The sequence below is a fragment of the Hippocampus guttulatus genome, chromosome 8 (genome assembly GCF_054856545.1).
Source record: "Hippocampus guttulatus isolate MCC_2025c chromosome 8, RoL_Hgut_1.0, whole genome shotgun sequence".
Taxonomy (NCBI): domain Eukaryota; kingdom Metazoa; phylum Chordata; class Actinopteri; order Syngnathiformes; family Syngnathidae; genus Hippocampus; species Hippocampus guttulatus.
In genome coordinates, this window is record NC_141268.1 from 21650851 (window position 1) to 21676748 (window position 25898).

The window sequence follows — 25898 nt, forward strand, 5'->3', positions numbered from 1 at the left end:
CACGCCGGCTGCCAAGCCAGTTTAGCCGAGTGCCAGCGAGCCGCACTGTCTGCGAGCTAAAAGAGGCCCGTAGCTCCCAAATGCAGTGGCTCACAGTTGGACGAGCTGGAAGAAACTCACAGGCACGTCCGTCTTGGTTAACGTGAAGTAGAAAAAGAAAGGAACTTAAAAAATAAATAAATAAAACCCGGTCGGGGCACACAGGTTGTTCACACTCTTTGAGACAGGGTGTTTTAAGTTTGTTGGTAAAAGGGATGTTTAGGCCTCAATATCTCAATCAATCAAGGTCTCTCAATCGTTGCCTTTACCACTTGCCATTTTCATCTTTTCAACATTGTGTCATTATCTGCTCAGGCTGAAAAACAAAACGGGGCGTGCTGATAGATATCTGGTTTGAAATGAAGGGAGAAGTCAAGTCATCAAAAAAGTAACCACTCTAGTGCTCAAGGTTGCCTCGAAATGGAGACAGCGCAAATCATTTGTTGTATTGATAGTCGGCGTTTGCGCGAACAGTAAATTGAGATTTTTTTTTTTTAATTGCCGCATTTGAATATTTTTGTTCCTAAGAAAACTTCTGTCCCACACTCTAGCCCATTTATCAGAGATGTACTGAAAAGGAGTGGAGTGAATATCAACTTTAAGATAAGATAAGATATCCTTTATTTGTCCCACACTGGGGAAATTTACAGTGTTTTTGCAAGTCGATGAACCACGTGTTCTTGAAATTTCAGATTAGGGGCCACTGTGCTCCGAGACAAAAAAAAAAAAAACAAACAAAAGAATCTGTAACCCCTGTACTCAAGGAAAGTACACATACCTGAAATGGATTTACGGGCCTGATTAGCTAGCTTGCTCAGCCGACACCGCTTTCCTAAAAAAAACACGATCTCCTGAATAGCTCCATGTCATTACTTCATAGAAGGTGCCATATTTTTATTCACAGAGACTTTCTTTTCAAATATATTTGTCCACCTAAAAATATCACCTCTGGTTACACGTAATGTGCATGCTGTTGCGCATCTGACCTGATAAATATGTGAAAAGAAATAGCCGGATTTGTTGTTATCATGTCTCATATTCATTATTTTGATGTCGAATTAAAATATCTAGCGATGAAAATGAAATTGGCCTTACTGTTCCAATACGTTTGGGCAAAAAAATGTTTTGCTTTTAAGCTCGTGTAGTCTGTGGGGGGGGGGGGGGGGGGGGGGGGGGGGGGCTGACTGTTGATCAGATCCTGGCCATGACAACGTTTTCATTCGACTGTGACCCCCCAGCAGAGAAGCACACACCCATGAACGCCCTCTTTTGTGGCGGCGACACAGGGGGAAAGCCCGGCCGGCCTCCTTTTATTCTCCCGCCTTGACTCGAGGAGGCGAATGATTGCAGGCCCGGTGCGGTGCGTCTACTCTCCTGGGAGGCCCTTGCATTCATCCAGTGAGAAATCCTGACTATTTACTAGAGGCCAAGCCTGTAGTGTGTCAACACTCTCACACAAATATGCACACATACTTCACTCCTCCCCGCACTGTAATATCTCTCTCTCTCTCTCTCTCTCTCGCTGTCTCTCTCGCACACCCTCGCTCTCCACTGTCAAAGCCCCGGCCCACCTTTTCACACTGCGGCTGGCTCAAAGGGAGGCTGGCGGCGGATGCGAAGGGGGGGGGGAGTCGTGTTTGTTTATGCGCGCCTCTAAAAAGCGGGAGGGGAACTTGTTAAACGGCCGTCCGTATGGCCCGGCTCAGCACAACAGGACACGGCGTGCAGGGCGTGGAAGCTGCAGTGCCCACCGGTGCTGATGTGTGACTGAGGGCCTTTTAGGTATCACCATCACACTCATAATTCAGAACTCTTGAAATGCCACAGAAGTTCTCTGACGTCGTGTGTGTTCGTGCGTGCGCGTGCACAGCTACGAGGCACACTGTGTTCGCTTGTGTGAATGTTTCCATGGAAACGCATTCTATTTGTGTATTTTTAAGGCCACAGTCTGTCCAGTTGACTGAAACGATTCACTTTTGCGTTCCTGTGTGCAGCCATGTCTGTTTTAAAGGAAGAATTGCATCACGAAAATGTTTGAATATACTGTATATATATTTTTTTAATTGATTTCCAATTTTTTTTTTGTGGAAGTACTTTTTTTCCATTTTAAAATTGTAATGATTAATTGGGCAGACATAATTTAGGAAGAGGGAATATAAAATCAATGTGTGCAGGTGGAAAACCGCTTTAGTAGTAACTAGGAAAGATTTGAATCATGTTCAGCCACGGCACTTTGCCAGGAGCGGTGGCGCCGTTATCAGTTTGAGCCGAGGACTACGAAGTCCAGATGAAGTGGAGAGCCAAACGATCGAGTCACACTTGATGAGTACTCGGTGACTTTCGGAGCAGTCAAAATGGTCAACTATGCTGCTTCATGTTAATATCAAAGTAAAAATGTTGCGCTTCACCTTTCAAGACCTTGGGCTCTATTTGCGTGACCGGCACAAATCCCACCCGAGCGCAGGCCAGCCGATTTGTGAGAAGGGGGGGGGGGGGGGGGGGGGGGGGGGCTGCGCCACTGTGGGAGTAATCACAGATGATCAGGATAATTATCAGGCTTGTGTAAAGCTTGTTTATGCCCAGCCCATCATTTGAATCAGGTGTGTTGGAGGAGGGAGACAAAACAGGCTAGATAGGGGCTCTGGAAGGCCGGTCATGGGCACCCCTGCACTAAAGTCTCGACATAGCACAAACACATCTGCGCCAGGAAGTGGGCACTTGGAGCTCCGCCCACCCATCCTCAATCATTCTTGTCACCGATGCAAAAATCAGGATCTGCTGGCTTTTGCACCACGGCATAGGTACCCTGTCTATGAAAATAGAGCCACTCGTCTTGAGATTAAAATAAAACTTGCCAGTGCAGTGAAGAGCCCAAAGACTGGATTTGCTTCGGACCCCCAAATAATGAAGTGCACTCCTGGGTTCACAAAAAAGCTCTTCAGCATGATTGAGCCCCCTGTTCTTCTTTTATTGCACCTAACATTTCGAATGATATGTTGACGAACGCATCCACAGCGAAACGACGTCCGGTCACATCAGTTTGACAGATTCTAGGATAAGTGAGCCATCAGTGCGTTCCTTGGTGGATCGAAGCGTCCACGTGGAGGGCGGCCACTGAGAGTAAGCATGTGTTTCGTTGTTTTGCATCTCATAAGGCAAAGCTTGTTCACGCTTGAATTTGCGTGAGGTCCGCGGGCAGGAAGACGCCTTTTGTCACGCGCGCGCGCTCCGTCACAGACTTGTCGGCGCCATCCGCGCTCGGGATTCCTTGTAGGATCCTCAAGAATTGGGTTACTAATGACCAAATGGTTCATCTTAATGAGGTCATCAAGTGGTCATTGTCTCAAAGCAATTAGGCGCGCCGCCTGCCTGATACGTAGCATGCGTACGGCTGAATGGAGACAAAAAAGAAAAAAGGGGGGAAAAAAGTCATGATTCCGACGAACACGGCCAATTGTAATGTGCTCATGCGTGATACTCCATATTATATTCCTCTGATTTTTTTTTAATTGAGTGTTTTTAAACAACCTGTGGGTTAGCCTCAATGCAAACCACTGTCACATTGCGCTCGGGTTGCCCAAACGGGACATTTGCATTTATGCAGATTAAATTAATCTGTTGATCCCCCTATCTGTCTAATGAGCAAGGCATCTCGTGGTGTGTGTGTGTGTGTGTGTGTGTGCAGGCGTGTATGTATATGAATTTGCGTATGCATGAAAAAGGACAGCTTAATTAGAGGGAAACTGCGCCCGGGCTCCCCCTAAAAAGGTCACACTTGCCCAGAGGCTTGAATACATTCTCTGCTGTTTGACGTGCCACAAAGTGACAAGTGCAATGACAGATTGTATTTTTATTTTTTTCATTTTATTTCATCTGGGCAAAAATAAATGAATAAATAAAAGACGAGCGAAAGATCTGGAAAGGCATTAAAGGGTATTTATTGGGTCGGTATACTTGGCCATTTGTTCCTCTCATTAATTTAGTGTGTTTGTTTGATGGCGCCTATCAACATAAACACAGCATATATATATATATATATATATATATATATATACAGTATATATATATATATATATATATATACAGTATATATAAATACAGCATATACCGTATATATGTTGTTTATATCGCATTTTTTCAATTGGAATTTACAGGCGAATAAACAAATTGAGTCATTCATTATACGACTACGACATTTACTTTAATTTTTTTTTAAAGGGTTAATTTGACCCACAACTTTAGTTTCATCGTGAGAAAGTACATCTTTTTGCAACTGTAAAACAAATATACTGTAACACAAATGGCTGGCAAGCAGTTCGGTGTGGCGGGGTATCCCGCATGCTGCCCTGAGACGGACAGGATAGGCTCCGGGACGCCCACGACCCACGCCAAAATAAAGCAGTTCAGACAATGGATGGATGGATGGATGGATAAAACAAATAGATTTGACCTGCAGTTTAACCCGATGGTTAAATATCATCCAATTACAATCACAGCGTCGAGAACTCTGAATTAATGACATAAAATGTCAAACTTGGGAGTGTGTGAAAATAGTCCCTTTTGCGCTGCATTTTCTGCAGCTGTCAAGTCGCATTGCCGCTGCTCCACTTGACAGTTATTGCTTCCTGTCTGTTCTCGTTATGCAAACGAGGCCAACCAGAGGGGCGGGGCCACGTGCTGGCGTTTGCTCGCGATGAAGCGAAACTAACTCAAAGTTCAGCTTGAGTCAGAACAGACGGCGATTGTGTGTAAGGCAGACTGGAAGTATTCGTTTCACTCTGCATTTAAGTCTGTTTTCGGGGGTGGGGGAGGGGGGAGACGAATCACCTCACACGTCTACTGTGGGGTCCATGCTGAGTCAGGACGTTTCGACGACTAGGGTCTGACCTAAGGTGTTCCGACCAGGTGAGCGGGAAGACAAAGGTGTGCGCTGACAAAAACAATACAATCATGTCCCTCATAAGTATTTTCACTCATAGGGGCAGCACTTCATCACCAAGCCGCTGAATCAAACTTTGTGTCGCTGTGAACTGTGCATATGGTGTGAGCAGCTGACCTGACGCAAAATGCAAATGATCCCCAAACATAGTCCGGAAGCCGCAAGCTAACGGTGCTAATGCTAATTGTGTGCTAAGACGGCAGCTCTGCGTCGTTATTGGCGGTGTTTTGTCAATTAACCCAAGTCAGAATGGCTTGCGCACCGATACATTTTTCGACAGATGCAGATAACAAAAGATATACTCGGTTGTTTAGTTCCACACTTGATCGGTGGGCAAGGACGGCAGAGACTCAACTCATTGTATGAAAATAATGATAAAGTCACTTTTACAGACCGTAATCTGAGTTCATCACACCCTAAAATGAAATGCTCAACGTCAGGAGTCGTTTCCATTTAGGACAGACAATAACAAGAAGCAAGGAATGACTGGACTCGAGGTTCGGCTTTGTGTATTTAGGAAATTCCGATGATGCACAAAAACAGCCCACCGATGCATTTTTTCCAAGGTTCATGTGCACTTTCAAATGCTCTCATTCTCGATTTGCTGTCAGTCAGCCTGTTTGTGTGTCTAAGTTGGGCCGTCTCTACAAATAATAATCATCCTACGTGAATTGCCTCGCACCTTAAAGGCGAGGCGCGGGACAATAGAGAACGGGCTCGGTATTAACAGATTTCAGAGCAGCTGTTGTGGTGTGCGCCCGTGAATCAGGATGAACCAAATCCCTGCCCGGGCCGAGCTAACCAAACCACAGCGTCTCGCTTTGTTTGACTTCCATCTAAAATGAGGCTTGTGCTGACACTGACGACGATGGCGAGCAAACAAGCGCAGCGTAAGTGACACAAAGGATCCAAAAGATAAACATGTAGCATTGAATAAATGGATTAGACGCTCGCCTTGACAAAGTACCTTTCTACACCTCAGGGATTTCGCCGTTTGCTAAGTGTTGACTGCCACTCCCGGCCCCGCTGAATAGATTCCGAGGAGACGGGCCCGTGCTGAATGACTGCTGTAAGTTTCCTTAATGCGCTGCTATTGTCAGCGGTCACTACATTTGTTTTATCAAGGAGACGCTCTCACACCATGGCGCTGGATGTGCTTGAATATGCTTTTCACCACTTGTTTCCTGCTTTTGAAAGCACCAATCTAGTTATTAATGCACAAAGTACAGTGCACCGTGGTAACGCAGCACAAATGCAGCCGAGGATAAGTCGACAGAATCTCCTCCATCCCCCCCCCAAAAAATAAAATACAATAAAAAGTTGCATTCCGTGCATTTTTCTTCCAAAAACGATGACCTTTGAAATGGGAAGAAAAAAATGACGGCAAGGAAATAAATGGCCAGAAGAAGGAAGTGTGGCTGTGATGAGACTCAATTTGGTTTTATCCTAACAGGCTCGCTAGCGTTAGCCATCCGACCAAAATGAGTGGTACATTCATCCTATGGGGCTGCCATGAGACTCAATTGTGTTTGATCCAAACTGTCGCGGTAGTGTTAGCCAGCCAACGAAAATGAGTACATTCATTCTATGGGGCTGCCGTGAGACTCAATAGTGTTTAATCCTAACCGTCTCGCTAGCGTAAGCCATCCAAAGCGCAGAGAGCTGCGTGGCACCTCTGGATTAACTGTCAAAGCGGGCATGTGACTGACTCCTTGATTGAACGAGTGAATACGGTACAGCTCATTTTTTGTATGGGAGTGTGTCAGTGTTGGCGGACGATCACAGCGTGAGGCAGGTTACAGCACGTCACAGTAAAATATACATTAGCTCCACTTTAGTGGGAATCTGACAGTGGGTTCACTCCAGTACAAGTTTGGCCTGAGACTCTACATATTATTCTGAGCGATTATCATGTGGTGTGTGGTGTGTTAGAGGTGCGTTTTCCTCCCTAATCTGCTTGGAAAATATTCCGGGCAGACGCAAATGGAAACCGATTTTGAGCCGACAGAGGTGCCGCAGAAAAACGTATCTTGTAGCTGATTTTGAGTTCCCTCGACGGGTCGCAGCCCATGTAATGTGACATACTCGACAATTGGTAATCTGGCATCGAGTGCGCGTCACCGCCACGACGACGAAAGACTGGCATGTTCAAAAATTTGTTCATCTTGCCACATAGTATGACAAGTCAGAGAGAAACGCGATACGCTTACTTATAATGAATGTTGCCTGTAGGAAAATGAACACAAACACACCTCCTACCATACAAACACACACACACACACACACACTGTCCTCTTTGAAGTGTAGACCCGGCAATAAATTCTTGGGCTCTTTTATGCTCGTTCCCATTTCGATTAGTGGGGTTAACAAGCCACTGCAGCTCAGGCTAATGAGACGACACCCCAGAGAGGGGTCATCGGAGGTGGCGCTGGATTAAGCCATGCATCCTTCATCTCTGCCCTCCTGGGAAGTAATCTGTGAGAAACGACAACGGAAAATCCCAACAAGGACGCTTGTCTGCCAGTACGCGGGACGGTTTCACGAAGCCATCGTCGCACTGACGAACGCACATTGTTGCACATTGTACATATACCTCTCCACTAACATGGGGGCCCCGTGCGACCAATCCCGCTGGGGACAGATGGGTAGACATAGAGGGTGTGTGTGTGGGGGGGGGGGGGGGCTCATTAAGGCAGGATGTAAGGATGTACCAGGATGCAGTTTAAAAAAAACTTTCCTTGGCTCTCCTCAAGAATCACACCCCTCTCCTTCCTTCTCTTCATAGAGGTCCAGTAGATCACTAACAGATGGGGGGAGGGGGGGTCATTCGGAATGAATCATCCAACAGAACTGTTTGGTTCACTTGGGTAGGACAGATTATTTTTTTATGTGCATTTTGGAACAATTAAAACAATGTGATTTTTTTGGAGAAAATGAATATTGGTGGTTATTTGTACAGCAGCAGTCCCCAATATTTCTTGCGCAATGGATCGGTTTGACGTCAAGCAATATAGTCGCTACGTGAGGCTCTTTTACACTGGCAGGCCAAATGTCCAGGAATCATGACAAGGATCCCACTCGTTTATACGTTTGATCCACTTAGCAACAGGACCCAAGAAAAACAAAAACACAAAGCTGCTGCTTTTGTGTGAGTGTGTGTGGCGACGGCTGTAAACAAGAAACACAAACATCTTTCATCTTTAATCCATCACAACCCAGGGCACTTTCTCAACAAAAGATCGTTTTCCTTCCATTCTGCAGCATCGCACACGAGCACGCAAGCAGGAGGTCTCGGCTAGACAACGGGGCTTTGTTCTTTCCAGTAACTACACTGCGGCTCCGAGGGCCCGTTTGTGATTTCATCGGATTATTCTGATGGTCTCCTAATACAGTAATGCCAAAATATCGTTTTGTCTCACAGCGTGCAGCTAATTCACAGAATTTTCGATTAAACAGTTTAAAAAGCTAAATACTGTATATTTACAATGTGTTCAAAAACTGGAATGAGTTTCAATATGATTAGGGCATTTCTCATCTTTACGCTCTAAAACGAATGTTTCATTTTGTAAATTTCCTACACATTTATTTTTTGCTTGCGTGTTTTTGTTCAAACATTTACAAAGTTTTAATTCTTTACAAAATTCATTCTCACTGACCTGCAACAAGAGGGTATAGGAGGGAAACATGACAACAAAAAGATGATTGCGATGTTCGTTTCTGACTTTGAAGGCCAATTTTCCCCCAAAATGTGGGGAATGGGCTCATTTAAAACCCTGAAATCAACTTTCTTGGACCAAAATAAGAAAAGTAAGACAACTGACTTTCCTTTTAGGTATATTGGTAGACATCAAGTATGTTGTGTGCCTGTTGCCTGGAGTATGGAACTTCCCAACTTGCATGAAGGAGCCAGCGAGACGAAGTGGCTTGCGGCCCCAGTGGACATTTGGATAACCATCCTAATTGAATTAAAATCGTCCTCACCTACTCGGAGGCTAGAGATGAACACCGCTCGCCAATCAGGCTCTTCCAGGCAGCTAATTGAAGCCCTGGGTACGTGCGCCAGCCCGAACAAAATCAAGGTTGGGGGTGCCTCCAACACGCCCCAGGGGGACTCCGCTTATAATTGGTTAATTCGAGGCGGGAGGGATAACGAGGACTTTGATGATGTCCTTGTGGCTCCGAGGGCCACGTGTTGGTATGAGAGGCCGGCAGGAATGGGATTTACGACTGCCTCTCATACAGCACGCACGCACACACACACACACACATACTTGAAACACTCGCATAGCCACGACTAAGTCACTCATACACACTCACACACAAACTGAAAATCTCATACCCCGTATCGAAGAGGCGCTTTCATACACACCACTTTCACACTCATTGCCGAAATGTTCTCAGGAACTACTGGAGCGTACGTGTAGATTTTTTTTAAATTTATTTATTTGTTTGTTGTTCTGTTCCTCGCACACACACCCACCTCAAATACACGGATACACACAATAGAAACGTTCACCTCCTGTCTCAGAGACTACTGAAATGCTTTTTTCCAGGACTTTTTTTTTCCTCATGCGTCGGAGTGTGAGACCATCCTCTCGATCCCGGTTTCATTGCCGAATTTTAGAGTCGTGATGTTTTTGCCACATGTGATTTTGGTCTTTGGGTCCTCTCCAAAGACAGCCTCAGCGCGTTGTTTTGCAGACGAGGGTTGCAGCGGGCCAGAGGGAAGGGCAGCAGCCATGTATAGCACTTGTCTCCGTGATACTCACAGAAAGAGACAAGTATGTAATTTGCCCTCAGATGCAACACATAACGGCCTCTCGTGTAATCGGCCGGGCTACGTGCGGGGCGAAGTGAGGATGCTCCGCTATAAGTTACAAGTGCCTCATCTTTTTCTCGCAACTTTTGTTTTCTGAAACAAAAATACTTTCATGAAATTACATTTTTTGTCATGATATGAAACCTTTTCCCCCCATAAATTAAACGAGTAATAGAAAAACATTTTTCATAAACTTGGGACTTTTGGTTGTGGTTTTGTCACGAGGGCAAAAGGTGGACCGAAAAGCAGTGAAGCAGGAGTGTTTTAAAAAAATACAAATAAAAAACATTGAAGAAAAACAACCAAGGCCGATGGAATCACCAAAGAAAGAAAGTCTAATAAAAAAATTTAAAAAAACAACAGTAAGTGAACTTAAAATGACAGGCTGCATAACATGACTTGGTTAACGTGACTAACAACAACAGCAACAGCAAGAAGGACCTGAGACAAAACAGAGAACTAAATACGAGCCCACTGATGAGACAACGAGGCACAACTGGACAAGAAAGGAGTGGCTGGATGGAGCCGATTGGTCAAAATAAGGACGACTCACGAGGACAGCTAAAACTGAAAAATCTTACCAGTATGGACAAAAGTGACACTCGTTACCAAATGAAACAAAATGCAATCGAATCAAAGCAAAGTTGACAAAAGCACCAACAAACTAACAACAAACCTTTATTGGGGTTATTTTGCAATTTTTTCCCCCATTTTTCGGCGTGTCACTAATATTCCTCTATAAATGTTCCCATTCTCATCCACAGTCAAATTTTCCTGACATATTGAACATACATTTTCAGTGTCAAATTTTCTTCCATATGAAATAAGAAACTCGTATTGGAATTTTCGCCTCGATGACACATCTTTTCTCTCAACGTTTCACCAGAGCCGAGACGCAAACACTCGAGGAGTCTCCGAAAACATGGCCCCGGTCAAATCAAGTGCAGATCTTGCCGGCCGCCAGCCTGCGGCAAGGACGGCAAAGACTTCATGCGACGCGACAGAGTTCCGAAGCCGCCCAAATGGACACGCCGACTGTCGTCGCAAATAGTCCTGGCGTGCGCATATGTTGCAACGTGCACACGGGAATGGAGCTGCGTGTGCGCGCGCGCCTCGGGCCCTCGCTGGTGCGGGTCAGAGATGCGGAGGCAAAACAGCCAGGAAGCGCAAACGGAGACACAAAAGCATTTTTTTTTTCCAATACCCTTGATTTCGATTTTTACGGTCCATGTACGAGAATGCTCCTTGTCCTCACTTGTAGCGCAATTTACGCATACTCGTACGACAACGACGTTCGTCATCAAGCAAAACCATTCGTCGTTTTGGTGCTCACAAGTGGGGTGCGTGACCCACGCGTAGTTTTGATGCGGATGTTACTACTGCAGCACGGAACTTTGCTAGTCAGGGTTAAAAACATGAACGATACCCGTAGTAAGAAATCTTTTCTGGTCGGGCAATGAGAGTGTTCTTACTCATGAGGACTACAGACGAATTCGTCCGTGACGGTTTTTTCTTTATTGAAATCAAATTTGACGGCTAAGACGTCGTTCCACTAGTGCGCCCCAGTCATTCTACGAGTGCAGAAGTGCATTGCGTCTTACACTGAATATCGGCGGAACATTAGAAAACATTAAAAGGCTTTCCATAAAGCCTTTTTTGAGCATTCATTGAGGAAAAAAAAAAAGCTTAAGAGTAAAGTCATTCTACTATTGCACGGAATCTTACGCGAGAGGGCAAAGAGCTTCCGAGTACATGGACCTTAAGTGGAACATTCAATCACCAAATGGAGACAACGGTTTTCAATATGTGTGAAATCGGTTGTCTTTGCCACGTCTTTCTTCGCTTGTGTGCGCGCATGTGTGTGTGTGTGTGTGTGTGTGTGTCCTCAGACGTCAGAGGTACAAGGCGAGGAGTGTCACAAGTCATTTGGCCACGACGGAGCCAGGCGGCACGCTGCCATTCACTTCGAATCAAGCGCACCCTAAGAGATGCTGTGTGGCCTGGAGTGTGTGTGCATGTGTTGTGTGTGTGTGGTGGCGTAACCACACACACACACACACACACACACACACACATCTCCATCACCCCACCTCACTTTGCCTCGCAGACACACCAAACACAAGGTCCCCAACACGACTCATCGCCCCGCCTCAGGCCCGCTCCTGACCTGCCTGGATGCACACACACACACGCGCACGCACGCCCACACACACACACACACACACACACACACGCGCACGCACGCACACACAGACATCCCGAAGTTTCCTATACCAAGACATACGCTCACACTTAAGGATGTCATGGACCAGACGAGTCCTGAATCATCTTTTGACTTTGCCACTTCCTCCTTCCTTTCTCCCATCCTTCCTTCCTTCCTTCCTTCCACTTTCCCCACCTCTCTCCCTCCTCCCATTTGGGAAATTTCAGGGAAAATAGCCAAGAGCCAGATTGGAGGTTGGCTGCCTCTTTGCATTACCAGCAAAGATAAATATTCCCAGGATGACTCCCATTACCCGGAGGATGTTTATGTGTGTACATGCTAACCCTAAGCCCTCCTCCTCTGCTCTTCCTCCCAAAAAGAGAGCGAGAGAAAGAGAGAGACCCACACCCACTCACACGTTGTCTACATGAAAGCCTCAACATACGATGGACAGAAAAAAAAAAAGTCTCCAAAGAGTCAGCGATGCTGTGGAAGCTGTCCGCGGGCAAAGGCTCACACCGTAAGACAGGTGTGGGCAACTCGGGTCCTCGAGGGCCGCTGTCCTGCCTGTTTGAGATGTCGCCCTCTTGCAACAAACTTCCGTGGAGCTTGCTGATGCGCTTTTATGTCGCCCATCTTTTGAAATAAGACTTACTGTACAACATTCAACGAACAAAAATGGCCGACCGGTAGGCCTCCCTGCTGTAGAAAATTAAATACAAAACTCAAGAAACCAATTCAATCATGACCCTAAAATTGAAAATCGCGTTGACGTTAAATGATGGCAGGTGTGTGCCGAGTGAACAGACGCATGACGCCAGTTGTGGGGGGTGTGCACTTTTGCAACCACAGGATCCCAGTGGTTGAGTTTTGCTTCCCCCGTTTAAACTCATCCTCTCCTTTCTTTGTTTCCCAATCAAGTTGTCTTCGTTACCGGGAATAGGTTGGAAATGTTGAAACGGTCCCTTGAAGTACGAAAATGAGGATCCGCTGGTACGTGCGCCACAGCGCAGACGACCTGCCTGTGAAAAGAGAGTTTGGATCCTTCGTCCATTCTGCGGCCTTTCAGGAGGCGACTATAAAAATTCACCTTCATACTGCATGAGAAGACGGGAGCAGCTCACCCTCGCGCGGTTCTCACGCTGCCTCGCCGTATACGTTGACTCGATGACTCGCGAGCGCAACATGACGACACCACGTGCGGCATCCCAAGAATGGTCATAAAGCAGACTCCTAAGTGCTGATGAATGCGCGCGCAAGCCCACAAACCCAAGCACGCCACAAACAATTTGCCTTTGCTGTCAGTCAGATATGTCAGAAAACAGGTCAGGGTTCAGGTTGGTTGACATGCTAAAGCAAACCAAAAAAAGAGATACACAATACAAAAGTTGGAGTGTCCAAAATTGGAGGCCGATTTTTGATTGTGCTGCAATTTGACGATTTATTTTTCTTAACAAAACATTTCTTGAGTCGTATCAAACTTGCCACAATAAAGTTGACTCGCAGAATACATTAATGTGTCATGTCTGTTGCAACTGGAGCAAACAACGACTTGCCTGGCCTGCGTAACAGCCTAGCTTTAATTTTATTTTGAAACAAAACGACAACAAAAAAAAAGAACAAATGTGTTTGGAATGAACAAAACTACACTGTCACGTGAGGAGCAGAATCAGGACCCAGGAGCAGACATGACACGCGAGTAAAAGTCTTTGGCGATGAAAATACAAAGTAACTACAGAGAGCAGGGCTGGATGCAGAAGACACGGAAGAGAGCAGACACTCGGCTCGAAAGCCCGTCGCACTGACAACGTGTCACTGAGTAATCCAAGTTTAAATACTGGAAGACAGAATTAAAGAGAAAATAATAAAGGACCGTCGCAACTGCAGAGCGATTGACACATCAAGGAACAACCGGGCACAACATACATATTAAATCCACTATTTTTCTTTACTTTTTGGAGTCAAAAGTTCTTTTTTTTTTAAATTGCAAAATACTGGTCTGGCTTGCGTACCACAACAACAACAAAAATCTATATTATTTGTTGTTGTTGTTGTTGTTTGCAGTTTGCATCTTGATCCATCAGCTGCAGTGGCCGACCTGCATGCAGCAAACGCACGGCATCAAACGGAGGTGAGCCGAGATCTCGGTGATGAGACCAACCCAAAAAAAAAAACGAGACGGTGCTGCCCCGAAGCTCATCCCGAGATTACACCTGATTGGCCAAGGCGGTCGCACCAATTATTTCAATTCCCTTCAGATTTGTATCGTCAAATAGAGAGGCCCAACCGACGCGACTTCCTTCCTCGGCGACAACTTCCAAGGGGACTCGCAGGAAATGGGAATCAGATGGCGATTAGAACGTCGCGAGGGCCTTCGGAAGGCCTGCGGTGCACCTCGCGGGTGCCGGTGACCTGCAGACATGGGGAAATCCGCCAATGCGGCGAAAACGCCTTCTACAAAGAACTCATCTTCGCATTGGCCTTTGGACATGACCGTGCTCAATGTCTTGATCGAAAACATATTGTCGTTTGTAAAGATGAATTGACATTTCACTTCATTCAATTCACCTGTAAATAGAGTCAAGGGTCCACTGTGCCTCCAAAACGCTTTACCTCGTCTCTCCTTACATTCCATATCATGGAATGCTTTCAGAGTGATCCTGACAGGAGTAAATAAAGATGAATGGCCCCTAATTCCAAACTCTTGGGATTCTTCAAGTGTTTCCCCCCCCCCCCACCCCAGTGGCGTGAAAACCCAAGCGAGGCGGTTGGCGCAAGAGCGCTAAATGATGAAACGTGTCGGAACAAGACGGATATTTTCGAGCAGCGCATTTTTTTTCCTCCTCTGCTGGAGACGAACGGCTGGCTGACTGTTTGGACCAAACACACACACACACACACACACACACACACACACACACACACGAGTATGCGAGCATATGTTCAAGCGTACACTTACACACGCTGGTGTAATCACACATTCAGTCTTGTATTCATGTTTGCTCATGCATGCAAAAGAGCAAAAAAAAAACCTCACCCCCCCCCACCGCCACACACACACACACACACACACACACGTTCATCCGTACCCAGCACCTATTTTGTTTACAAAACCCTTGACAGAAATCAAAAGGAATGATTCCAGGTGGCAAGGTGCTTTGAGACCTGATCAAGACGTGCGATACGAAGACACTCGAGTTACTTGACCTCGAGTGTCTCATCCCAGCAACAGCGCACACAGTTACTCCCACACCCCAAAACAGGTGCCAAGTCGGCATCGTGCACCACGTAGCACGCAGGGCGTCAAATTTGAGGCCCATGAGCCAAAGACGACCCTGACGTCATTTTTTTTTTTTTACAATTTATCTGGCCCGTTGACGCTTGACACCATTTTTACGTGACGGCTGTTCAAAATTAGCCATAAAAAAGAACCGAAGGCAAGCGGCAAGCCGTTGTCCGAACTGAGGCAAGCGGACCTTTCTTCTTTGTCGAAGCTATTTCGCTGCCCCAAGTGAGAATTGTAAACCACGTCAAGTGTTTCAATGACGTATCGTCACAAAGATTTAGCCCGAGAGGTCCTGGGAAGAAGCGAGTTCAATCTCAAGACGAATCAAATTCAAGCTCCGGAAAGAAAAGAAACGGAGCTCAGGTCTGGAATCTCGTCGACCCGAACCAGGTGATTTTCTTCACAGTTGCGCGCATCCGATTATTTTGTCACGGTCTCGCAACCGATATCGTGTTTGATGAGCGCACGTGGTCCAAAACTGCCACGAAAGTCAAACACCCGGCTGAAAACTTCTCGCCTGTTTATGGAGCGGAGGGACACGCTTTCAAATCTACGATTCATATTACAATTCTAGACCAAGTCTGAAAAGACGTTTAAAAACGTCTTTGGGAGCGAATGAGTTAAAGACGCAAAATCATCCATTGGAATTTTGTCTCACCCGTTTGCGTGAGCATTGATTATGTTCCCATTTTTTGCATGCACAATGCATCTGTTCATCAGGCCCTCAATTTCGTGTCATTAAAAATGACATTGGACACCAGGAGTGCCCAACGACCAGCATAACGGACGCATCGCGGGACGCCGCGAAGAGCAGCAGTTGCGCACTGTAAACATGCTGAGATAAGAGCTTTATCGCCGGCCCATCTCCCGCATCTGCCACGGCTCACGCTCCTTCTCCCTTGCGTGTCTCCTTTTGTGTGTATTGTTCTCGCCTTCACGTGCCAGTTTTGCGCAGTGGTGGTTGCATCAGCACAACGGTTGCCTGCGTCATGGAAGTCACGCTCATTTAAACTCGCTCATCCACTTTTGTTTTTTTTTTGGTTTTTTTACTCAATGCCGGAAAGGCAGGTGCGTTTTCGCTGGCACCGTCACAAAAAAAAAAAAAAAAAAAAAGAGAGAAGATGCTTGTTTTGGACCTTCACGCTTCATGAAGCTTCATATTTGCCGTGGTTGGATTTGCCGTAGCCGCAAACGCATCACGAGTTCAAACACAGAGCGCTTTATTCAAATGTGCCCGACTGGTTCGAGGAACAACGCGCCCAATGTACACAAACGCAGCCTGAGGACATTAATTCTTCACCTTGTTCTTCCTTCATTCAACATTTCTGTCTGCAGTTTGAATCAATTGAGTTTCTCTCCGGGTTTGTAATCAATTAGTCGAAATAATTGTACCAGAAACAAAGACTAAACAATTGACGCATAAGTAAAAGAGCGGGTCTCCTTTAACCTCGGGTGGCGCATGATCTGCATCATATTTATTTATTTATTTATTTATTTTTTAAATTATTTTCATTCAAAGTTTGCTTCATCTGCAATTCGCCGACAATGAACGGGAATCTGGAGCGCCGGGAGACGCATTTTAAAATGTTACACGTGAGCTACGACAGGGATGTTCCTGCAAAAGTGCGTCCCATGCCTCTGCGTCAGGTCTCCCACCAAAGGTAGGCATTAATTTCCTTTTCACAAACTCTCGTATCTACTATATTTTTCTCTTTCGTTCCTACTAGGGGCCGTTATGCTGGCCGTTGGGCACTCCTGGTGTCCAATGTCATTTTTAACGACACGAAATTGAGGGCCTGATGAACAGATGCATTGTGCATGCAGAAAATGGGAACACAATCAATGCTCACGCAAACGGGTGAGACAAAATTCCAATGGATGATTTTGCGTCTTTAACTCATTCGCTCCCAAAGACGTTTTTAAACGTCTTTTCAGACTTGGTCTAGAATTGGCTGGTACTGAATGAGTTAAGTAGCGCATCCGAAAGGCGGGTGCAGACAAGCAAGCGGAGTGGCATCAGACGTTGCGGAAACAAAAATGATTGCAACATACTCTCCAGTCAGCAATGACATTTTGGGTCTTCTGAACGACTAAAGGAGCAGATGGAGCCAGTCTCAAGAAGGAGTCATGCCAAAGCGCGCAGTGTGCACAATCCGTTACGCAACTTGGTGCCCTCCATTTGTGATCGTTCGTGAATCGGGGCCACGGGAAACACACCCAGGAAAAAATGCGTCGAATCTCAAAAGGCAACCCCCAGACACGCCCCATCCAAAACGCCATGAACTGTCACTGAAACTGAGACTTCCAACTTCTGGTGGCACTTTCCAACAAAATAGCATACCTGTCGGACATTAGTCTGCCAATAGGGTCTACTTCCGATTCCCATTCATTCCCGATGGGCAAACAATCACCCGAAGCCGAGCCCTAAAGTAACCCTAAACTCGGGGTAGGCAAGTCAGTCGCAGTCCTGCTCGTTTCCCTCCAGTCTCCGACCTCCACCGTAAAGCTAACCCTCACCCAAAACCGTCGAATCCCGTCTTTGACCCCTCAACTCTTCTGGGAAGACACCACCATGACACAACAACTGTACTGACAACCTGGGACTTTTTTGTTTTGTTTTTTTTTGCACAGCATTGCATTACAATTCCTGAAAATAAACACAGATGCCCTTTATCCGTGTCCATCATAAAAGCACCGAGGTGCAAAGTGTTACTTCCAGTTGCTTAAGTGTGTCCTTTCCCACAGTGGGATGAGTGCATCTCCCTTTCCCCACTCAGGCACGCACACGCATAAACGCTTGCGCGCACACACACACACACACACACACACACACACACACACACACACACTCACACACAAAAGCTGCGCTGCACGCTGCAAACAAGTCTGGACCAGCTTTGTATCTCATCCTCCTCTCTGGATAAACACATGCAGGAAATGAATGTGGTTTCACAATGATTCACTCCATACTGGAAGCATTTGCTGTCAAAGAGCTCCATTCAAAGCGGCTTTGGCTTTGCGTGTTTCGCTTGAGATTTTTCTCTTTTGCTGTGGCACCGGCGCACTCTTTTTATTTGGCTGCTTTCGGACCTCTGAAATGCACATTGGCCGACTGAGATGTTTCACTTTGAACAGTCAATAACAGCAAGCAACTGAAAAAGTCGTTCATCATTCATCAGCGGCCTGTCTCTCATTAATTTGTCAGCAAGTTCATTCTGAATCTCGTTAGATCGTAATCAACAGCTATGTTCATTTCAAGCACGTGATGGCGCCCCCGATGCACCCACACACACTGATTTTCTCCTCCCACGACAAAAGCGGCTCGGCTGCCTGAAAAACTGCCCCTTACAAGCCATCGACAGACGGCGAGGAGTGAAACTTTAATCCGTCCCGAGTCGCTACCACGACGACATCGTACACTCATTTACATTAGACAGGACTGCCCCCCCCCACCCCCAGCCCTTGCCCTCTCTCAAAACAAGCTAATTTCAGCTGAATTCTTGGGATGAAAAGTTTCCTGTAGCTCTCAGTCCTTGGGGTGGTTTGACCAAATCATATCACAATCCTTCACACTCCCGCTTGTTTTCGAAGCTCAGATCATCAGCGGGCTCCGTGTAAAGCCCGATAACCATCCTGATCATTTGAATGAGGTGTGTCGCGCGGGGAAAAACTTTAAAGCGAGCAAGACGGTCCGCTTTTGCCTACCGCAGCAATAAAGCAACATGCTTGCGTCTCTCTGGTATTTGTGCAGCCGGAGTCAAAGCACCTGAGGCCAAAGCTGAAATGGCGGCGTGCAGCTGTTTAGCGACTGACAGCCACGATAATGAGCTTTACCTTTAGTTGAACCGTGCAGACCCATGGCCGCTGGTACACACACACACACACACACACATGTACGGTGCATGCTCCCGAGCCCGGTGACTCGGAAGTGTCGTATATTAGTGTCCGGAGGTAGGAGGTCAAAACTCTCTCGAAAGCAGGAGGATTGGAAGCCATCCACAAGCGAGGTCTAATGCTAACCCCGACGCTAAAGCTAACCAGACGTGGGTGGGCGCAGACTACATTTACCCCATTCCACGATTCAGGCCTTTGGGATCAATTGTACTTACTTTTACTTACTTGTACACGTTACTTTTACGTCAGTGACTTTGTTCTAGACGTAGCACGACTTTTACTCGGTTACATTGAGTTTTATTCCACTTGCTCCCTTGATTTGTGTACGTTCTCATCAAGTCTTTCCGTACAGTAAACTGCAACCCACCGCGGTTTTCGGGTTCGAAGCAAGGTTTGACTCCATTTCATTAAGGAAATGGAGCCGGTTGGTCATCGTTTATTGACTTTGTTTTGATGATATGTCGTTTTTGTCAAGTTTTCCCTGCATCATATGTCTCTCAAATAGTTACTCGTGTCAACAAAGTCCCCCGGCTTATTTCACTCTTCAATCACTGTTGCTGTTGTCAAGCACATTCACCCTTTTGTTTCCTTTTGCAGTATTGTAGTATTGTGTTTCTTTCCGCTTTTTTTGTTGTCGTTTTAAAATGTTTGTTAACATCGTATTTTTTTGTTATACGAGCGTCCTTGTCAATAAATCTCTTTTCTAGATTATTCCTAATCATTGGTTTTGGGCCCACATTTTTTTGCCTACACGCCAACGCCTCAATTATGACACAGTCAGTCAAGTAGCCGCACCCAAGCCTTTGCAGCCACACACAGAATCAACGTTTTCCAAGTGAGCAATGTTTATGAAAGGCAACAGAAACAATGGAGGAAACAACCGCGTGTGGTTCTCAGAAGAGGCACAACATTGATGTCATCACATTCAAGTTTGTGACAAGTAAATCACTGCCTACCTTAGTGGGAGACTTGACGCGGGGAGGCACTGGTCGGGACGCTCTTTTGCAGCGTGTTAAATGAATGAATAAAACTTTCGCAGCACACGTGAACCCTTTTAAAATGCTTCCCCTGGCACTCCATATTCGCTTCTTTTCTTCTTTTTTTTTTTGCCAGTGCCATCGGTGAATTGCAGATGAAAAAAACTGAATGAGAAGGGGGAAAAAATAGATATATCGAACCAGCTCTGAGCGCAAGGTGCAATTACGGACTGTTGACAGTCAACAACTTCCGGTGACGGAGGTCCGGTGACCTGCTTTTTTATTTTATTTTATTTTATTTTGTAGGTACTTTTTTGCTAACGTAAAACTATTAGGAGGCGTAGGGTGCACGAACACCAAAATATATAAAATTAATAACACGCACACAGACACGCAAATATCTTTTTTTCTTAAATTCCTCCTCCCCCCTCCCCCTGCGAAAAACTTGGTCCGCACCCCTGCCTTACACAGCCTACACACAAGACCAGCGCCGTCAAAACAATGTCCACGTTTCAGTCTGCACTCTCAAGAGCCTCACTTGGTGCTTGATAAAACACATTTTGGTTGGATATCTAATTTCGGCCCGGTGAGCCGATTGTGCCGAAAGAAGGAAATACTTAAATTAAAAAAAAAAAAAGTTGCTGCGTACCATCCAGTGTGTCGCAAACAACAACAGCATCGTCAGAGCCGCAGAAGTGGACGACAAAGTTCGTTCAACTGGAACCCCACATTTGCGCAGTTGCTATCTTATGACCAGCAGTGTGTCCGTAAATCCTTTGTTACCGACACAAGTCAACACGACCGATTTCGAGGTCTGCAGCGTGGTGACATACGACACAAGTGAACGGTGGTGTGGGATTGCAGAAGACGGTGGTGAGCGTGACCCAAGATCCGCAGCTCTTGGAGCGCTTGGAGTCTTGTGCTCGCTGTTGTTATATTATAATTCTTTTTCTTATATAACCCAATTGTCATCATGAAAGCTTGATTTGATTTATTTTATTGCTTTTATGCCTATATAATCATGGCCTAATTAATCACAGAACTGAAGCACTGGCTTTCCTAAAAGGAGACAGAGCACATTGTTTACAATTTAAAGCAGTGACCAGATATCTAAATGGATGTGGCGTGCCATGACCAAGAGGAATGGGATTAGGCTGTTGCGACAAGGCAAGCAAATTCTGTTTGAGAAAGCAAAGCCCCGAGTGTGGAAGAAAAGAACAACAAAAGCATTTTTCGCTTGTGGAGCCAGCACTCCAGACAGTGTGCGGATTCATGGATGTGGTGCAAGCAGCAAACCTGGCGGCAGGTGTTTTGCTCCCGTGGTCGTCGGGAACGGACCATGTGTGAGGTCCCCATGAGGAAAGAGTCAGACGCAGACAGATCAATAACCCCCTCACCCCTCCCCGATAATCTCTATTCCTAACGCAGTTGACATTGATATATATATATATATATATACAGTATATATATATATAGCATGTCAGAATAAATAAAGGGAATTGTTTTATTTTGTTGTCAACACAAAAATAATCTGTCAATTTTCATGGACGATTAAATAGATTGAAAATTATTTAATCATGAGCATGTGAAATGCTGAAATTTTTACATTAATAAAAAGGTGTCTAAAAGATTGATCAATTATCAAAAATAATTGTCGACTAATTTTATTTGATGCGGCCAACTTGGGTACTTGTTGATGACATATTTACATGACAGGATATCTTATTTTACTTTATTCGACTGACTTTTTTGATACATAGACGTGTTGTTTTTATTATAATTGCTGTTATTATTCTTTCCGTTTTGATTGCTATCATTTCGGCTGCTTGCGTCCCGATGGAGTCACTCCCCACGCCCTCGGATGTAAAACAGCCTGGTGGAGGTCTTCCTTTTTGTCCAGTTTAAATAAGGTACTTGTGGATGCTGAGATGAGGTGGGCCCGCCTGGCAGACGATGATGTCACGTTTGACAGCATCCTGGCAGGAAGATGACGCACACAGCGAGGAGGCCTGCAAAGAGACGCGCATTCCCTGAGAACCCACAACATCTGTTGTCTGTGCGCAGAGGAGGAGAGCGAGAGCCGAGGGGGTCCGGTGCTTCACTTGGCCACTAATTTGTTGGAGAAAAGAAATGACCCCCAGCACCACCCCCCCCCCCCCCTCCGCCCCCTCAGCTCCCTTCAAACAAATGCCCCGCTTCCCCTCCTTTTGGAGCCCCTCCAGACTCCAGACTCATTCTTGTAATTTAGATTAATTTCTTCCACAGTTTCCTCTGGGATTAGGCTGCGAACCCATTTAGAACCCCCCCCCCCTCCAACCCCCAACAGTGCAGCCCGTCCCCTCGCACCTTCCTCACCACAATCACAACAGCTCCTTTCCCCCCCCCACCCCAGCCCACACTGATACCCCCTGGCATTCATGTGACTCGTCAGTGACGTTGTCAGTGATGGCATTCGGATTGGAGAGCGTCATTATCCGTAGAGCTTCGCCGTGGCGTGACATGTAATGTTTGGATGATTTTTTTTCAATCATTTTTGAAAATAGAATGAACAGCAAAAGTCATGAAATATAGACAATGGAGGAGAATCTTAATCATAATGCCCATCACTTTACATTACTGGCATGGAATACTGCTTAAAGTTTACACACCCTGGTGAAATGATTTACAAAAACAAAAACAAAACCAGCCCATTAAATTACAACATAAATTAGGAAATATTTACATCCGGGGCAAGCTAGCATGGCTAAAATTCTGTTTTGAAATTGAATATTCACGGTAAATGCACTTGCTCACAACAGACTAACATACAAGCACACACGAATTAAACTCATCAATAGGTTGATTTTTTTTTTGTTACTTTTTTTAAAATACTAAAACGATGAACATGAACGTGGTGACGTGTTATGGAAAAGTCCATCCATCCATTTTCCGAACCGCATGATCCTCACTCGGGTCGCGGGGGGTGCTGGAGCCTATCCCAGCCGTCTTCGGGCAGTAGGCGGGGGACACCCTGAATCAGTTGCCAGCCAATCGCAGGGCACACAGAGACAAACAACCATCCACGCCCACACACACACCTAGTGACAATTTAGAGCGTCCAATCAGCCTACCATGCATGTTTTTGGAATGTGGGAGGAAACCGGAGCACCCGGAGAAAACCCACGCAGGCCCGGGGAGAACATGCAAACCCCACACAGGGAGGCCGGAGCTGGAATCGAACCCGGTACCTCTGCACCGTGAAGCCGACGTGCTAACCACTGGACTACCGGGCCGCCCGTTATGGAAAAGTGACTTTTTAATTGTATACAAATTTTGGGTGCCTTCAACCCAGTCGAGTATGAAAAAAAAAATGCCACCAAGTAAATATTTGTCTGTCTTCCCATTCTTCAAAATGTGTCAGCGGGCCAGTGCTTCAGAATATCAAATTGACATGAAAACGACGCCCGCAGCAAATCTCTCCACCCATGACTCAGAGGTTAGGTCGGGTGAAGATCCTTCATTTTCAAGCTGACGCCAGATGGCGGGTGAGGGATGTATCTGGATGCAGGCGTGGGATAGCTCACTCTAGTTGAAATGCCAGATTTTTGTGGACTAAAAAGAATCAAGCCTAGATGAAATCATTTCGAAATTTGAATATCACTGTATTTACTGATTTTATTCATTCATTCATCTTCCGAACCGCATCATCCCCACTAGGGTCGCGGGGGTGCTGGAGCCTATCCCAGCCGTCTTCGGGCAGTAGGCGGGGGACACCCCGAATCGGTAGCCAGCCAATCGCAGGGCACACAGAGACGAACAACCATGCACACCCTCACTCACACCTCGGGACAATTTAGAGTGATCAATCAGCCTGCCATGCATGTTTTTGGAATGTGGGAGGAAACCGGAGTACCCGGAGAAAACCCACGCAGGCCCGGGTAGAACATGCAAACTCCACACAGGGAGGCCGGAGCTGGAATTGAACCTGGTACCTCTGCACTGTGAAGTCGACGTGCTAACCACTGGACTACCGGGCCGCCCTTACTTATTTTAATACAACTAAATAATTTTTTTTTTTTTTAACCAGTGAGGACAAAACGCCTACTCGCACATGAACATTAAGATAGATATCAAGCAGACATAACAGATGCTGAAAGTCTTACCATAGGTAAGGAAGAGCCGAGCGATTGCAGACGCCAGGTGTTTCACCTGTGAGTCATGTTGCGGGGCAGACAGGACGACTCCGAGGAGAAAGTCACAGCTGGAACAACGGCAAGCACAGGAAGCACAAATATAACTCCAGAATTTCTGTTTGGAGACGCCACTGCGCCGCTGCAGCCGGCGCCCGGTCCGAGTCATGTTAACGGTGACAAAGTGGTTTCGCTGGTCGAAAAATGCAAGCGAGTTATCAGTCGTGCTGCTAATAAGCGCATGTGTGGCCAACGAGTGAATCGGAGGAATATCTCAGAGTGGAAAAGTTCCATTTTGAAAGAGAACTGAATGCATGACGTGTGTTGCTTCCAAGCAAACAATATGACATTTAGTCAGGCTTGTCAGCAGTGCCTTCATGGCAAATTGAGAAAAAAAAAAAAATCAAACAACCCAACGGTGTCACGTGCTACGGCCTCCCTAACGAGGAGGATCACTCGGTTTCACAATAAGAGAGAGACGCAGGACGAGATTCTTTTGTATGACGAGCAAATGTGACGGCGGTCACAGCAAAACTCCACAAGTCTGCGCTTGCTCGCGCTGCTTTTTTTTTGTTTTTTTTCCAACTCTCCGTTTTATTGGGTGAGTCACAGTCCAATCATTCCCACAGCGCACACCTTCTTGCAGGAATTTGGAAAAATGAATGACGAGGAACGGGGTGTGGGTGTGTGACGGGGGGGGGGGGGGGGGGAGGGGTGTAAACAGGTGCACGTTGCACAATGGTTAATTTCATTTTTATTTTCAGTGGATACATGAGGAATAAAAAAAAATAAAAAAACGGAAAGAGAGTGCTCCATCGCTACTTTGCGGTTTGGTTCTTGCAGCTTCGATCTGTGCCGGAGTTTTGTGGACATAATTTCTCAAAAAGGATAAAGAGTGAAGAATATTTGGAGTCCAAAATGTTTGGTATATTATTTTAATGTACTTGAATGGATGAAAAACCAAGACTATTTCTATTCCAAAACAACAATAAATTTAATCGAATTTCAGCAGGTCAAGGGAGACCAAGAACTACTGTGGCATGTTGTGTTTACAGTGAATTTTATTTACATCTCAATCTGTCAGTCTCTCGATGTCTATCTACACTTCTTTCTCTATCTCGAGTGCTCGATCTATATCGACCGCATCTCTCTCTATTCGTATTTCTATGAAACGCTTCTCAGGCAAGCAGAAATGGGCTCCACATCCACCCAACTTGCATGTTATCACTATCAAATCTTTACTTAGTACAAGTTGATTGGCCATTGGTCTTGTCGTGGTTCGCATAGCTGACTTGTTGAGTGCAGCTGGTGTGCGATCACTCAGCCAAGTGCCGATAGGTCCACTCACTCAGTCACCCAGAGAACTTATCAAGAGAGCATCCAAAGAGGCTTTGCTCACTTGCTGAGCTCAACCGGTCATCAAAGAGAGGCCTCCCCGACCACCACTTCCACCGATACCTACCGTACGTCGTTGTCTTCCCGACCACCACTTCCTCCTCCCATTATCTGATCTCAAACACGAGACAAGCAGTCAAACTGCTGAGACAGCAATGCCGACACTTCGGGTTGGAC

At 46.0% G+C, this 25898-nt stretch overlaps 2 long non-coding RNA genes across 2 annotated transcripts in view; both read right to left on the reverse strand.

The window, feature by feature from the left end:
- LOC147201833 (uncharacterized) overlaps positions 1 to 20362 on the reverse strand; it is a 60141-nt gene extending 39779 nt beyond the window's left edge. Inside the window, exon 1 of the long non-coding RNA XR_015101623.1 lies at positions 20137 to 20362. This is a non-coding gene — a long non-coding RNA (uncharacterized LOC147201833). The remainder of the gene's footprint in view (positions 1 to 20136) is intronic.
- A 1425-nt stretch (positions 20363 to 21787) lies between these two features.
- On the reverse strand, positions 21788 to 25898 carry LOC147201834 (uncharacterized). The gene is made up of 3 exons (XR_015101668.1): positions 25789 to 25898; positions 24300 to 24397; positions 21788 to 22166 (listed from the first exon to the last, which is right to left on the reverse strand). It is a non-coding gene; the product is annotated as an uncharacterized LOC147201834 (long non-coding RNA).